The sequence below is a fragment of the Triturus cristatus genome, chromosome 5_2 (assembly GCF_964204655.1).
Source record: "Triturus cristatus chromosome 5_2, aTriCri1.1, whole genome shotgun sequence".
NCBI classification, from domain to species: domain Eukaryota; kingdom Metazoa; phylum Chordata; class Amphibia; order Caudata; family Salamandridae; genus Triturus; species Triturus cristatus.
This window is the reverse complement of record NC_140588.1, coordinates 273,410,122-273,426,752: the sequence shown is the minus strand read 5'-3', so window position 1 is coordinate 273,426,752 and position 16,631 is coordinate 273,410,122. Positions and strand designations below refer to the sequence as shown.

Here is a 16,631-nt window from a genome sequence, read left to right as displayed (position 1 = left end):
ATCATTGAGTATATCACTGTCTTATTAAGATACCACCACTGTGAAAGCACCAGGGCCAGAGGGATGAGTGTAGGGGCGAGATAGCACAGAGAGATGAAAATGTGCTGAAGTTACAAGAATTAAAGGAACTGAGCAACCTTCATCCACAAACAATAACACGGAATTTGGGGTGGTCCTACCATCTAAGACCAAACTTTAAAGAGATGAGTGAAACTCATATTCCAGCCACCCTGCCTATGATATCTGCTGGATCTTTTATCACACCAGGCAGCCTTTTTATGCCCTAGGTGTATGGTGGCATGTATGTGAGGGAGGGGAGAGGGGCTTTCAAGGATATTGGGTGGGTGGTCGTGTGTATTTAGACCCACAATGGATGTGGAACGAAAAACATCAATATATGAGTACAGAAACAGAAAGAACAAGTCTAGTCTGCTCTCCCACACCACCAACTGCAAGGCAGATGTCAAGCGTATATAATAGACCCAGCTGGAATGAATGTAGGGCCAAATTTAAGTGACATCAGCAAAGAACATTTGTGTAAGTGGAAGACCACACATAAATACAAGGCACTAACGCGGTTAACACCTTCATCTCAGAATGTCCACTGGTTCATTTCAGCCAGAGCACCATGGTTCAAAGAAAGGCAGGAGAGGCAAGTCCAGCACTGCATTCCAACTACACGTTAAGAGAGAAGACAAGACAATCAACCTGCAGCCTACCTTTCGATTTCAAGGGCTATTAGGAGATGTCTCTGGAAGACCCCTCTGTTAACTTTGTCAACCCGTTATCTTTTTATTTTTATTACAGGGTCTTATATAGTGCGAACTTGACCCGGTATCGGGTATCAGAGCGCTTTACATAGCACCAGTTGCGTTACACGAGGACACATTTTTTTTAACATTATTTTTTTTATAGTCACGGGGTGATTAAGTGATTTGCCCACAATCACAGGATGTTCAGCATCATTGCCGAGACTCAAACCCGGTTTCTCAGATTCGAGGTCGACCGCCTTAGCCGTTAGGCCAACTCCTCTCCCCTATGTGACCAACTCAAGTCTTTCCCTCCCAAGGCCGAATCTTTGAAGCGGGCAACAACTGGAGGGAGGTTCATGAGAAGTTGTCCCACATTGTGGTGATCAAATCGTGACTGTGAAGTATTCATATCTTGTATGGTCACTGTTTCAAGAAGAAATGTCAAGATCTTTTGGTTCATTTAATTATTTTGTCTTCCCTCGGCAGTCATCAGGGCCATAGCTGGCTCCAGGAGTCCGTATCTAATGTTCGGTTTGTGCAAGCTTGGGCAAGGGGTCAGAAATGTTTGAAATCGGCTGATATGTAAATCTTGTGCGCTTGACAGAACAGAGGTCCTTTTCACAGTGGTTAGGATCAGCCGAGCTGCTGGTGGCATCGGACGCAGATTATGATCTTCTCGAAGGATGGTCGAAGATTTGGCCCTAGAACGAATACCGTGGGCTCTCTGAAATTCTAGCGGGCTGGGGGATCAAATGGCATGTTGTTGAGTTTTTGGATTAATAAAGTCAAAAAAGCAAACGTCATTTTGTTCTATATCCGGTGTCAATTCAGAAAGGGAATGTTGTTGCTGTATGAGGTTAGATGGAGTAGCAGGAAATGATGTATACTTGGCACACATGAGGTACTTCCTCCCAGAGCTTAAAACAGGACAATTTTGGATTAAGATCTGGCAAAATATATGTTGTTACATAAAACCAGCACCTGATGGTTTCCAGGAAATTAATGACCACTTTAACTTCAGCATTGAGAATGTGGGTGCATAACACTAACAGATGATACTTGTTACAAGGAAGAGGTGTGGGGCAGCCTCCAGGGTGGCTTACTCCAGAACCCGGGGGCTCCCGGTTCCATTGCCGGCGGCAGATCAGCCCAGCACCATGTGACTCTGGGCAATAGCTCGCTTAATCTTCCCGACGGCCCACAGCGCCTTGACGCCCTCGGGTAATTTCTCGCGCTTTACAAATACTGGACATTTACATGATAAACCTCACGAAACTCATAATTTATCATGTACAGTATAATAGCAGTCCTTTAAACTTAATAATTAAAGTAAGTCATGTACAGTGTGATACCAATCCTTAAGTCCGTGGCATATCCAGAATGTAAAATAACAGGGAGAGGAATCTGTGGTCGAGCCTGATCAGAACCCTCCCAGAAAATGGAGACACCACAATGTCGGGTCTGGTGGCTTCTTGGATTAATGCGTCCACTGTAGGGGCCTGTATTTGCCAGTATAGTCACAGGTTCTCATCGCGGTGGGTCCACTTAGCCTTTCATCCTTCTGAGGTCGATAAAATGAGAACCATTAGGTAACAATAAACATGTCCAATTCAGCGCCATGATCTGCATGGGTGACCGTCTGTTCTACAAATACGCAATTTATGTGAGCACCCCTACATTAGAGCTAGATGTAAAAGCTGCTCGCCTTCACCTCTAGCCAGCCCTACTCCCACAGTCAAAGTCAATTGACAACCATTTCTACACAGCAAAGATGCCATATTTTTTCCATCATCTTTTTCTGTTAGTCTTTAAGGCATTAGTGTGTAGGACGGTCTTCCGCAATCAACTAAAGAATATTGTGGGGCCAAAATACAGAGAACCAAAATATCGTTTCTGTAAGTATATATATCTAAGTATAGATTTACCTTTCTTAACCTCACATATATGTACCTTGATGATAGGTATATCTTCAATGTACACATTCTTGCCTAAATGTGCTTTACAACTACTATATTTTTGCTCGAGAATATTCTGACATGTAACCGCGTCAGTGGTGAGTTTTCTAGCTCCTCCTCTTTCCCATTTCTGTTGGGTATCCTAACTTCTAACGACACAGCCAGAAACCGCTTCGAAAGGTGTTGTGCACTGGTACATATATGCCGGCATGCCTCATATGCCAACTTTCGAACCACCTTTGATTTTAGACAACTGACCAGTTTCTTCTTTTGCACTGAACAATGTAGACTGAAATCTGCTTCTCTCACTCTCCGAGATTTCCTATACCCTTTCCATACATTTGTTTACTGTTTTTCTTTGTTTCCTCTTCTTTCTTCAAAATGTGTACCTTATGCCACAACGTTGTGTGCTGACATCAGTACGAGGTCCTTCTAGACCTGACTAACTAGAATGGGGAGTAACAGTGCATTAATCCTGATTGTGGCGTAGGACTTCTTCATTAGGAAAGGGAGTTAAGAGGTAACTTCAGGGTCTTGGCTGCCGGTCACGGTCCCAGGCTGCCTTACTGCTGACGAAAGAGCGAGGCATCTGCCCCGGGACACTCCCTCTCTCTGTACAGGCCACGATCAGCCCTGTATGGTCAAAGCAACCCCTGACAATGCGATAGCCCCAATTGGTACAACCATATTTCTCTTTGTACCTGACAACTTGTTTCAGGTGTATCCAGTTGTACCGCTTCACACAAGGTGCAACAAGCACCTGAGAGGTGAGGGCTCTCCAGAGACCAAACCTTCTTCATAGACTCCGCTGTACAGTTGGGCAAACCCAGCTCAATTTCTGTTTGCTGACGCCTCAGCTGCCTGTGCACCAAGGAATGGACAGAGTATATCCTTCTATGTGTAAGGCTGCAGGCCCTTGAGTAGATCTTCCACTCAGATGCAAGACAGGATCATGTCTCATTTCACTCGGATGACTCCGGAAACAGGAATCTGAGAGTAGATCCCTGCTCGTACGCGCATTCCTCTCTTCTGCAGCAGTTTAAACCTGTCCACCTCTGACTCTTCTTCTACCACCTCAGTTATGGTCACCAAATCAGCGAGCATTTAGCTTCTCTGCAAAAAGAAGCGCTGAAGGCCAGCAATCCTAAGTGTAAAATTGATACTTGTATAGCGCACCACTCACCCGCAACGGTCTCAAGGCGCTTGTATGAATACCGCTGTGGAACCCATCCTGGCTTTCCCTGTGAGGCGGTGGAGGCCAGGCATCCTTAGCGTTGTGGGGGCCGTTGTGGAGATTAAGCAAGCTATTGCCCAGAGTTGCAGAGTGGGACTCCGAGGCGAGAATTATCAGGTCTGTGGAATTTTTTAGCCCAAGACCCGCCGAGGCGGGGAATTGAACCCTGGTCCCAGGCTAGACCTCTGCAACAGGGTCTGCCGCTCTAATCATTGAGCCACACTTCTCCACTGTGCTAGGGCACATCACCCATCCCCACCAAAACCAGAAGATGAAGCAAGGCAGCCGAGAGGCCTTGACTCCACCTGACCTACCTCACAAGACACCCAACCACAGCAGTCTGGTTGGGAGGTTGCCCTCAACACAGACTTGCATCCCTCCCTGGAGTACGTAATCCCTTTATATTGTTCGACAGTCTAGATTCTGTATGACATTAACCTGGCACGGGCACCGGCTTCCCTGGTGCAGCCACAGGTTCGAGGCTTTCAGGAGTATTTGTGGGTACTGTTGCCCTGTCTGATCAGGACTGGGTGTCCTCTGTGTTCTCCCCTGGCTGCCCATCTTTCGAATATTGTGGACTCCAAGGCAAACAAGTCAGAATTTTTTATTTAAGTTTAAAGAAGCTTTATTAACATTATTTCCGCAAAAAGTACATCTTAATAATCATGTCTAGTATTTAGAACAAAAAGAACAAAAGGAATGCAAAGTTATAAATATGACCAACTTTTAAAAAAAAATGTTTTTGGAGAGGTTTAAGCATATTAGAACTTTGAATAGAATCTCATTTGTTATCCAAACAGTTATACATTCGTTTTGCCACATTATAGGTTACATTTCCTGTGAATTTGAAGTCCACGATTGTCTTTGTTGCATTGGGGCGTGTGTTTAAGACTAGTCTAACAATTGCTTCCAAATTCTAGACCATCCTGTGATACAGAAGTCAAATTATCCACTAAGTTCAAATCGGCCATGTTAGCTCGTTTACTCCAATTGCGCCTCATCGAATGACTAATGCCCAAATCTGTATTCCTAAAATATTTAACCTACTAACTTTCTTGCCGCTGGATTTATTATTTTGAAACAGATAATTCAGACTTGTCAAGAATGTAAGACCAGAGGGGAGGTGGATCATGAGTTGCCCAAATTGACCAAGCTCCCATCGACATCAAGTGCTTTTTTAGGTCTCGCCTGACCCAGCGCATGCGCTGGTCTGGTGAGACTTTTTGAGATGGCACCAAAAAGTGCTACCAGGCCAGCCTAGAGCTACAGTGCATGTGCGCGGGCACGCGCGCCGCGATTTTCCGCGATTATTTTCACTTTCGCGGCCGCACGGCCCCTTTGATGTGTGATCGCGATCACTTTCGCGGCCGCTTGGCATAGCCAATAGGTCTCGCTTTTGGGATCTTATAAGTATTTAGTTATGCAACTGTTGCATGGCTAAACACTTATAAGGTCCCAAAGGCGAGACCTATTGGCTATGCCAATGCTTGTTCTTCAATGCTGGTCGCGAACCCTTGCATACTCTGAGTACAAGGGTGGATGCCAGTGATGCAACTCGGGCGCCTTTTCTGCAGATTCTCTTACTGTTCCTACCAACCCCCGTGCAGACTGAGGGTCCAGCGGAAGGTAACAAATGCCCCTGGTTGTTTGGCCATTCTAGTGGCTTGAGGTTGGCCTGGTCGAGTTTATTTCTTGGACATGCCTAATCTAGTTCATCTCTCCAATAGAATAAATTGCTTGTCTTTCGGGGGAGGGAGACACAAAGGGAAGCTTCACCCCTTCTTATGATTTTTAAACTTGAGTGCATTTTTCCTATGGAAATAGCCTTTGGCCATCTTGGCATCTCTGTAGAGAAACTGATGCACTATTGCCAGGTCATATTTCTGACTATATTTTTGGGCAGCATCTGCATTGTGATCCAACAGTATTCTTTCAGTGGGATGTTTTTTCAAGTCCATGTGTGCATAAAATGCTCATTCGGTATGATAAGCAGACAGCCTGCTGCATGAATATTAATGAGGCATGATTCCCTTTGAGAATCGTGATGAACAGCTGCATATATGCAGTGTTTGAGGCCTTTGAGGGACAGCAGACCTCCATTGGTTAATTGATATCTCCTGTCTTCTCCTTCACATGACCCAAAACACACAATGAGGGAACTGGCAGGCCACCTATGGCTGATGCATGCATGACTTGTAATGGCACCCAAAGTTGTGATTTAACAAATTCTGAAGCAATCTCCAGCCTTTCTTGTAGGCGACAGTGTACCCCATAATGGAAATGAGCCTAGATACTAAGAGTACCAAGTTCACTACAAAGTTACATTTTCAATTGTAGCTGTACACCTCTGATTTGCATAAATGTTCACATCTTTACAGATTCATAAACATTTCCAGTAGTTTGTCTGCAAAACTATTCAAGTAATAGATTTGTAGGCGTGCACACGTGACAGTCTGCAAAGGGTATGCATGGCGAAGATGTACGTTTGCACAGCTTTAAATTTTTTTTATGTACTCTTCTCCAAATGCAAAACAATTTTTTGTTGGGGAGAAGCTTTTTCCTCCATTGGAGGTGTCTGGAACCTTTACACACAAATAGTGATCCAGAGATGGTGATTCAGTACATTATGGACTTTCAATTATGCCTGCAGATTGAACTTTTTTGCACACCTAAGTTGTACAATAGGCTTTGAAAATTGAACCAAGTATTCAGTGGTGGCTCCTCCATTGAGGCGGAGGAGCATAGCCCCACTGCGTTGTAGCATTGAAGGAAAGGAAAAATAAAATGATAATAACTTGATGTTATTATCATTTTATTTGCTCCTACAGTGGCAGCATGGGGGCGTGGCGGGGCAACTCTGCTCACAGAGCAGGGAAGGAGTGGTGGGCAGTGTAAATAATGGAAAAATACAATAATAATAACTTGTTTTTATTATCAATTTATTTGTCCTTGCTGCGGTGCCTTAGCAAGGTGGGGCTGCTCTGTTCTCAGATCAGGGCGGAGGAGTGGTGGGCATTCTGTAAGTGTGCAATGACAGTTTGGCCAGCCCATTCGAGCCGGTCAAACAGTCATGCGCACTTTGCATGTTATCCGCCCAGGCTGCATTACAGCCTGGTGGAGAACATGCTGAAGCACGGCGCTCAGACCAATCACAATGCTGCCCTGGAGGGGTGTCGCATTAAATTACATCGTCAGCTCTTATGACTCCGTTTTAAGAAGCAGGATTGCTCTACATTTGGAAGTCACTCCAGGCAAGCTCCGGATATTTTGTTTCCTCCGTCTTGTCAAGGAAAATATCTCTCCGTATGATACAGCAGGGTTGCCAGTTTGAGTTGTCTCGCATCCAGAGTTGTAGGTCCTGTTGAGAGTAAAAGGTGTACGCATAAATAGTATTATAATTTGAAGGCATTATTTAAATAGACAATTACTAGTTTGTGTTTCTTTTTTTAAAAACAATAATAATAAAACGCTTCATGCTTCAGTATTGCTTAGTGTGTACATTTTTAATAACTTTGGACTGAGTCTTGGCTGCTTCACTTTTGGTTATATCCTTTTGACATTGGAACATGGAGGACACAGGCCAAAGTGGTTTGTGCAAATTAAGCCTGTCTAAACCAATAGCTTCTGGTGCTTCATTCAATATGGCTCAGTTCCACTTGCAAATGCTCTGGCAGGGATGAGTGTTACTAGGGCAGGAATTTGGAAATGCTATAATCTTTGAGGCTTCTGGTGTCAGCTAAAAATCAGGGATGCCTTTCGCTCAAGTACACACTTCTGCCATTCTTCCACAGCATCATTCAGCCAGTTCATTTGAGTGGTGCCGTGAGAAACCCCAAGAAGACAAGCACAACTCAAGTTGTTTATGGTCATGGTGAATGAACAGAATAAGAGGAATGAGTTCCCAGTTGATGGCCCATAGTCTTTCAGTGCCAAAGTGGATAAAGTGAGCCTTCAACGTGAGTAGTGTGACAACCAAGGTCCTTTCTGTCTCCATTTCCATGCTTGGTCTTGTAGACCATGTACCACTTATTAGTGGTCATGCAGAGAGGCTTTGAAAACCTCCAAGGATACAATATCCATCAAGCACAAACCACTGGTCTTTTCAGCAGAGAGAAGAGTAAAAACAATACTAACATGCTCTTTGGAGCTAAAATCAAGAAAGAACCCAGAGGGCCTGATTAACAAAGATAAACTTTCACTTTTGTAAAAGTTTACGATTGTTTGCTGTTCATAAAGGGGTTTACGAGTAGTATCATTACGAGACTTATCTTTTTATTTGCGGATACTCCACACTCGTAAAGATACTACTCGTAAAAACCCTTTGTGAATCGCAAACAATCGTACACTTCCACAAAAATCTAAATGTACCTTTGTGAATCAGGCCCAATATGTTGGATTAGATTTTTGGCTGAGAATGCTGGCATATAATAAAGATAGGAAAGGGCTGTACCCACAGCTTTTGGTGGACCGAGTCCCTTTAGTTCTCAGACCCGGTAGAGATTAAAAATGATCATGGACCCGTGTCCCTATCAGGGTCCATATTCATGCTTTAACTTTACTGGCAAATAACACTGATCGATTTCTCAGTAATCAATGTAAACACATTAAGCTAATCCACGTCAGCGGTTTGGGTATTGTTTATATTTAATATGTTTTACTTTTTTTTAAAGATTGTATTAATTGGGTTTTGGGTTTTCTTATACAAACAGAGGATCACAATAATCATGTCAATGTAAAACAATTACCTGCAAGAGGGGTCACAAGCTGTACATTAAGTCATTTATAAAATCTGTTACCCCAATAACATGCAAGGAACGAAAACAGGGGGGAAGACAGTGGCATTGCAGGAGTGAAGGAAAAGCGGAGGTGCGTTCACCGGATGAGTACAGGACATGGGGAGGGGCAACAGAGGGTAACCCCACATCACAGCCATGTGCAGACAACCGCAAAGGTGGTACGACATGTAAACCAATCAGATATAAAGGAGTAAATTAGGTTAAATGAAGGTATGTGAAGCTCAGTAGCGGTCCGTGGAGGGAGTTCCGTGGGGTGGTGAGGCGGGTCGGGGAGGGGCAGGGTGGGGAACTGTAAACACCGGAATATGGATGAACGGAGGTAAGTACACATTTAAATATATAAAATTAATTTCATTGCGCGCGCTGCATCGCATTTTGCGATGCAGCGCGCGCAAAGGAATTCGTTTTATTTATTTAAATGTACACTTACCTCCGTTCATCCATATTCCGGTGTTTACATTTCCCCCCCCCCGCCCTGCCTCACCGCCCCACGGAACTCCTTCCACGGACCGCTACTGCTGAAGCTGTAGGTCTGCCGGAGGGAAGAGTCGACAGGGGAGGTGAGCTGGATAAACTCCAGCATCATGGTACCCACTCCGGAGTGATAGGGCGCCTACGGATATGCCGGGCCTCCTCGTAACGGAGAGCAGTGCCCTCTGCACCCCCATCTCCTGACCACGCCCCTGAAGCCTTCAAGGGCGGGGCTAGAGGTTCCTTCCAGTGTAAGTGTTCTTTTAGCTAGCAGAAGGGCTTCGCTAGCAAATTGTATGCAAACTACATGTCGTTTATGTTTTTAAAAATGTCAAGAGCGCAGGCTTCCCAGGAATTTAAGTTTGTGAGTGCGGTGATCTCATGCAGAATAGTGTAGATGTCTTGCCAGTAATCATGAAGGGCAGGGCAGGACCATAGCATATTTATTACATCTGCAGGGTCTGCCCGACATCTAGGACAGACCAAGTTCACTGTAGGGAAGTGCTGGTTGAGTTGTGCAGGGTTAAGATGCGCCCAGTGTGAGATGTGAAATTGTATGTGTTTAAATGTTGCATTTCGAGATACTGTGAGGAAAGGTCGAGACTTGTAGCCATTTTACTCATGGAGTACCACCTCAAAACCATCTTGCCAATGGGTACGCAAGGGGGCTACGGAGATCCCAGTGTAAGTGCGAAGGGATGTATTTAGCCAGGTAATAAGGCGCCATCCCTCACCCCTATTGAGTACAGTTTGAAGTACTAAGTGTATTGGGGTTCTGCATCCCGGGCGTGCCATAATCAAGAAACACGTATTATGCAATTGACAGAGAATAAATTGCCCCGGTGGGAGGCCAAAGTCCTCCTGTAGTTGGCTATCTGTGAGAAGATGGCCCTCTGAAAATAGATCCCTAACTGTAGTGATGGAGCAGCTGTGCCATCTACGTAGGGCAGAGAAAGAATGGGTCCCAGGAAATTTCGGTAGGCCTGCCAAGAGGATTTAACATGTCTTACTTAGTCTTGCATTTCCTAAGAGTGTTAGGTATTTCCAGGTTGCTGTGTGTCCGTATTTATTTTCGTGTAGCATACTAACTACTCTTGTATAGTGCATATTTTGAAATGAGTCGCAGCCAGGTTTTTATAGCAGGCCGCAATTGAGAGCTATTGAGCAGAGGCTGAAGCAGGGCGGATTTCTCATGTGCCTGTCAGTGGGTCTAAAAGGTGTTCAGAAGACATGATCATCCAATTTTTTGCCTCTCTAGAGAGTGCACAGAGCAGTGGTCACATATTCTAGTTGCAATTATGACTGTGTAAACCTGTGTGAAGGAGGAACACAGTTGTAAAAATATTGACAAGGCTAAAGTAAAAGAAAATACAGTACCTAGAGGTGAGTGCGTGCAGTCAGCGATGGCTCCTCCGCTATGGCGGAGGAGTGTACCATTCCCCCCTCCCCAACAACAATCCTTTTATTTCTCCTTTCCTGTCATTGGGGCGGGGCCTGAGGGGTGATAACACTCAGGGGAGTGGTGGATGCACTCCCTTCACTGCACATGACGGTTTGGCAGCCCGTCTCAGGCCGGCCAAACCGGCATGCGCAGTGAAGCTCTCTCCAACCTCAGCTGCATTCCTAGGGTTGGAGAGAGTAGGCACAGACTCCCAGTCTGTCCTGGAGTGCTAATCCAGAGTGCTCAGGCTAATCCTGAAGCTGCTCTGCAGCTTCACGATTGGCCGCAGGGCAGGCTCGGAACCTGTGCCTGAAGAAGAGGAAGGAGCAGAGGGACACGGCCGGCTGCAGGTAATTTATTTTTATTATTATTTTTTGTTATTCCCCCCCCCCCCCTCGCGTCATGACCCCTATATCCCCACTCATGTCACCTCGCCCACCCGCCTCGCCACTCGTAGCAAACACCGGCCGCTACTGCGTGCATTGTGTGTTTGGGGGTGGTGAATTAAATGAGAGGCAAAGAAGTGCATTCATGAGAGAGTGAAGAGAGGATGCTGAAGAGATGAGGTGTGAGATATGCAGACGGACGAGATATGGAGAGAGCAAGGGAGACATGTATGACGGAGTGAGCAGAGCAGTAGTAAATGAGACTCTCTGAAGACAGCTTTCCATTGCACTGGCCTCAGCAATGTTTAATTCAGTCTCACAATTTCAGAATTGAAACATTTTCAGTGTTCATTATTTGCAGCAAAATCGTTGTTGTTACTCATTTATCTTAATCAGCTAACAACCACTGACAAAACCAATAGTCCTATAAGCTTTTGGGTGTAGGTCTTCTGTTGTCCTGTATACCTGGATGTAAAAAAAACTGTAAGTTCAGAGAGAACCCAAAATACTGGTCTAATGGGACACTATGGGAATCACAGAAATGTAGCCTACATGTTTAAGCCTCAACCTTAGTTACAAGGGCCACACCCCTTTTAGAATCCCCCTACTTTTTGCATTCCACTTAAATCCCTTGGCTGAACCCAAATTGGAACCTGCATCTTTGACAGCATCCAGTAACAGATCCCACATGCTCCTGAACTCATTCAGTTGTTCTACAAGTATCCTTCAAGCAGGACAGAGAGTCCGTGCATCGTGAGCAAGCAAACAAGATAGCGTCTGAATCACGCACATTGTGTATTTTTTAAATTTCACTTCATTTTTTCTCTCTTGTTCAGTACATCTGCCCCACTAGCAGTTACATGCCTTTAGCAGTTACATGCCTACCTACAAGGATAACTATCAGATAGGGCACTTACCATCAGCCGAGACACTAACCACTCCATATACTAGGAGGATCACAATTTACCATTTAAAATCATGTGTACAGTGCAGACAGGAATGCAAGTTCATAGCTGTCTTTGATACAGAACCAAGCATGTGCTTCTTTGCCACAAAACAAGGCCCATTTTTGTGGGACACTAGGTGTTGCTTCTAAAGGCATACTCTGTTCCTGCTTTTTGAATTCTGAAATCCTTTGAACCGATGTCCTGCGGAGTTTCTTTGCCATCCCTCAGTGTTTACCATCTGCCCGGCAGGAACCTCCTGAGAGAAGCACCTACATATGGTTGAGTTTATGGCATGCCTGTGACATGTAACAACGGTAATGTAAAATTAGATGTAAAAGTAATTTACCCAATATATTCTCAAAAAGCAAGTACTACTGAAACAAGGGCCTCTCAGTTCGGGTCAACCTCCCAACTTCTGTCCACTACGGCCATCCACATATTTTTGCACAAGGTTAAAGCCTATAGGATAGGACCATGATGTACAGAAAGAATACGCATGTTAATTCTACTTCATTCATTTACATTATGATAACTTGTGGTACTACTGTGGCTCAATTATTTATTTTGTATTTAAAATATAGCCACAGGGCCAACAGAATACTTTACAGATACCACAGTGGAATAAAGCCATTTAAAAAAGCAGGGCTTTAGCAGGAGTTAAGACATGAGGTAGGTAATTTATCTGGAAGTCGGAAGAAGTATGTGTTAAAATCCTTCAAAAGCAAGAAGTTTAGGAGCAGTTTGTAGTGGCGATCAATGAATTCCTATGCTTGCCCTGCGCACACCTGAATTATTGACCCTGAGCCATAGGCGAGAGTTAACTACGTAGGATTACAACCAATTAAACACAGACCACATTAAAGGTCTATAGGAAGTTTATGAAAATGTTCAAAACAAAATTGGAAAGACGTTACTTTTGGTTTGGTAACCAACAATGACCTTCTCGAGCATGGTCACTCCTCTTTTTCATCTCGCATGGTGTACTGCCACATCAAGTCGAAGCGTGGAGCATTTGTGAATCAACAGGTCAATCCGATTATCAGAAAAACTAACTCGCAGGCGTGGATAGTGCATTGATCTGAGAGGGAATCAAGCCTTGTCCCTTCCACCTATCCACCCCCTCAACCCCATCGCCCCAACCTGCCCTCAGTTTCTGAGAGCATGCCGTTAGCTGTATGAAAACTATTCAATCCAGAGTAGTCCACTTGTTTCTGGAAGGACGTCTGCCACCTTCTTTTTGTTTTTGTTTCTCATTTCCCCAGCTGTACCCTCTCCAAAGGAAAGACAGATGATGCAATTCGGTGCAATTTTGCATGAGGTTACATATCCAGGCTTCCGAGGCGATTAAGTGGTTAGTGAAGGGTTCAAGGATCTCAACATTCCCACGTTCTGGGAATTTTTTTCATCCTCTTGATATGTCAAAGACAACCAATAGAGTCCAGTGACGTCATCAGACCTTCAACTTTTCATTCTCTAAAAATGCGTTTGTCTTCTTTGCATTGTGAGACTACCTCCCAACAGTAAATGTTCTCTTCTAAAGGTAGAGCTGTCCTACTTCCAACGTAGTCTAATTGTGAGCTTTGGCTTAACTCTTGTGAGGGCTTGCATCAGTCTCTGGAGAAGAAGGTCTGTTAGTTGGGAGTTGAAGGCCAGCCTTACAGGAGTTAGTAGTTGGAAGTGAAAAGGGGTGTGCAACCTGGAGCTTCAGTCCTGATGCCTTTTTTTACTGGTAGCCCCTGTGTAGCCCTTATGCTTTAGTGCGCTGCCCAGGACCTCTCTAGTGCTATCCTGGGCGAGGTCCCAGGTTTTGTGAAACCGTAAACTGTGTATCTATAACTCTGCCACCCTTTCTCAGTTTGACCGGTGGTGGTTGAGAGTCAGACCCTGAAGTAAAAAATGCCCAGTGAATACTTACTAATTTATCCAGTTAGTTAGAATATTGCAGTTATGAATGTCGGATAAACCAGATTGGTAGAGCCTTCCAGAATTCAAGATGGCCGTCAATTACTCTTCTTCTTCCCGGGCGTGAGCTCCAAATGTTAGGAGTTTGAACCGAGAAAGAGTTTCCCCTGGGACAAGATTTGTAAATAGAAGGGACAGATAGGAGCGCAGCCAGCCTATGGCGGTAACCAGTAGGACATTGCAAAAGCAGTCGAAATAATGTTTATTTTCTGGATGGGGTGTTCATTTAAATGTCAACTCGGACTGAATTTTTGTAGGAATTTACAGAATATGATTCAGATTAAGAGAACACTTGTACCTGGTTTAGGGAGAACTATTACAGCAACTGTCAACAGGGAGTCTGACAATTTGTGTTATACAGATTGCCACTTTAAGAGTTAAGAGTTTATTTAATTAATGAAATTCTTCACATTCACTACTTGTGGAATGGACTGTGTTTTATTACTACAGAGAATTGCAATGTAAATATGATGCATGTATTTGCCTGTCATGCAGGACCAACTTTTGCGGGTGTGTCCTAAATAGGCAATGTGGTAGCAGTTTTAACTAAAGTTAGACACCACCTAATAGGTATGTACAAGCAGTTAAGAGCATATGTTATACATGGAGTCTAAGAGTTCAGATCGGCTTAGCTTCAGGTAACTGAGTAAGTGAGAGCCCATCTCCTGTTTTAACCTCAGCGCCAAAAGGTAAAATGGAAAAGCACTTCATTTCATACACCTTAGAGTAGAACTGTTATTTGTGTGCCCTGGCATTTAGTATGACTATCATGACATAATAGAGAAAGAGAGACTCCAGCCTGTCTAAAGGAATGAGCACTCTTCTGCTGTAGCAAAAATACGAGGTGTCACTGCTGTCCGGTTAATTGTTTATCTACTCCACCTTTACCATTACCATTACAGCTTGCTGATGTGTTTCGGCTGTTACGCCGTTCTCAGGAATAGTAAATATTCACCAAACGTGACACTCTATATATTGGTGTCCTGAACATAGGCAAAGGACTAATGTGTCACACAGTTCACATATTGGGCGCCATTTTGGACTGGTTCTGTGTCTTGTCTTTACAGTATGGGGAAGTTTTCAATCCTGGGACTTCAGTTATTTTATTGTCGGTTACTCAAAATGCATAGGATGTCATAAACACATCTTGATGACACCTCAAGCACACAGACTAAAAACAGGTTAGAGTCATGTTTTTAAAATACACACAAATGCCACTGAATATGAATAAAAGCAGTACAATGATGGGATTTAATTCACCACAAGATATTTTACCAAACTAGCAAATAATTGATGGTTGTATATAAGGATATTGAGTGACAAAATGTCGTCCTGCAACAATATTGAGTCCAGGGGCCGTGTTACGCATTGTCATTGTTTGCACCCGGCATACCTTTTAAAAGGTGCGCCGGGCACAATGACAATGTGCCCCATTAGTGAATGCTCTGCCCCCAGGGCAGCCGTGAGCTTGTGCTGCCCTGGGGGCAGTGCATTCAAGTGAAAACACGAAGCAGCCGCACCGTGTTTTCACAGTGCAGGCGGCAACTGCCTGCAATTTTAAAGGGGTTTAGATATCCCCTTGCAGGCGGGTGCAGTCAGTGACTGCACCTGCCTGCAAGGGGATATCTGGGGACCACCTTTCCCCCCCTCCAGAGGGCTGCTCTCAGAGGGCGCAATCATAGTGCACCACCTAGAAAGTGGCGCACTGTGAGTACCCACCCCTGAGAGCTTCTTTGCCTCTGCGGCCACATCTGTAATATGGCGTGGGTGCAGTGGCAAAGGAATTCCCTCATTTGCATAGGGAACACCCTTATGCAAATGAGAGAATGCCCCTTGATGGTAGCGCTGGTGCTCTAAGTGCGCCAGCGCTAATTGTATTATAGAAGGGAACGCACAAGCGTCTGCGATACCTTCTGTGATACCATAGTGCCCTGGGGGAGGGGCGCAAAGCAGGCACAATTGCCCGTTGCGCCCCCGGGGCACTTATTGTAATACGGCCCCAGAACGTTAACCCCCACTTTATTGTCAAGAAAAGTATACAGAGGTAAGCACAGATGTACTATAGATCTTCATCGTACACATATATGGAGTTTAATATAGGAAAACTATACTTACCTCTGTATACTTAACTTGATGATATAGTAGTGATTGACAGTGCCTCTGGATCAGAAAGGGCCCTGGGTTTGTATGGGCAGCGCGTGACGCCGATTTAGGCTCGATCCCTTCATAGGAGAGCTCTTAGATCCGATGCTTGCATGCATTTGCAGAATGTGAATCCATGCCGTTCAGGAGCCAGTGGTGAGAATGCAAATTGCTCAGCCATCTTTCAGGCCTGCTCCTGCGGATAGAGTCATTTCGCTGGAAGACTTTGACTTAACAGAAACCAGGTGTGCAAGAGCTCCTGCGTTGGCTAGAGAAAGAAATGTCCTTAGAATCCACGCGCAGTGCTTAACATTCCCAGTTTGCTAGCTTACCAGCGCACTTACCAGCGCATAAAAGACCGCCGGGTTCACGCGCTCGCGTTAATGGGAATGGAAAAAAGCCTCAGCTGGCGGGGCGCCAGAGCTGCTCTGTGGAGCATTATTGTGCAGCCTTTGTTTACCGGCTGGGCTCTGTTATTCATACAGTAGCAATTTGGAACTTTTTGTTCGCTCTGCCTGCAGAGTTTTCTTTTTGAAACCACCTGC

General features: G+C 44.7%; 1 protein-coding gene across 3 annotated transcripts in view; it reads left to right on the top strand.

Annotated features, from left to right (window-relative positions):
* Positions 1-16,631, top strand: part of ATXN1 (ataxin 1) — a 1,009,465-nt gene that overhangs the window by 712,510 nt on the left and 280,324 nt on the right. The window lies entirely within an intron of this gene.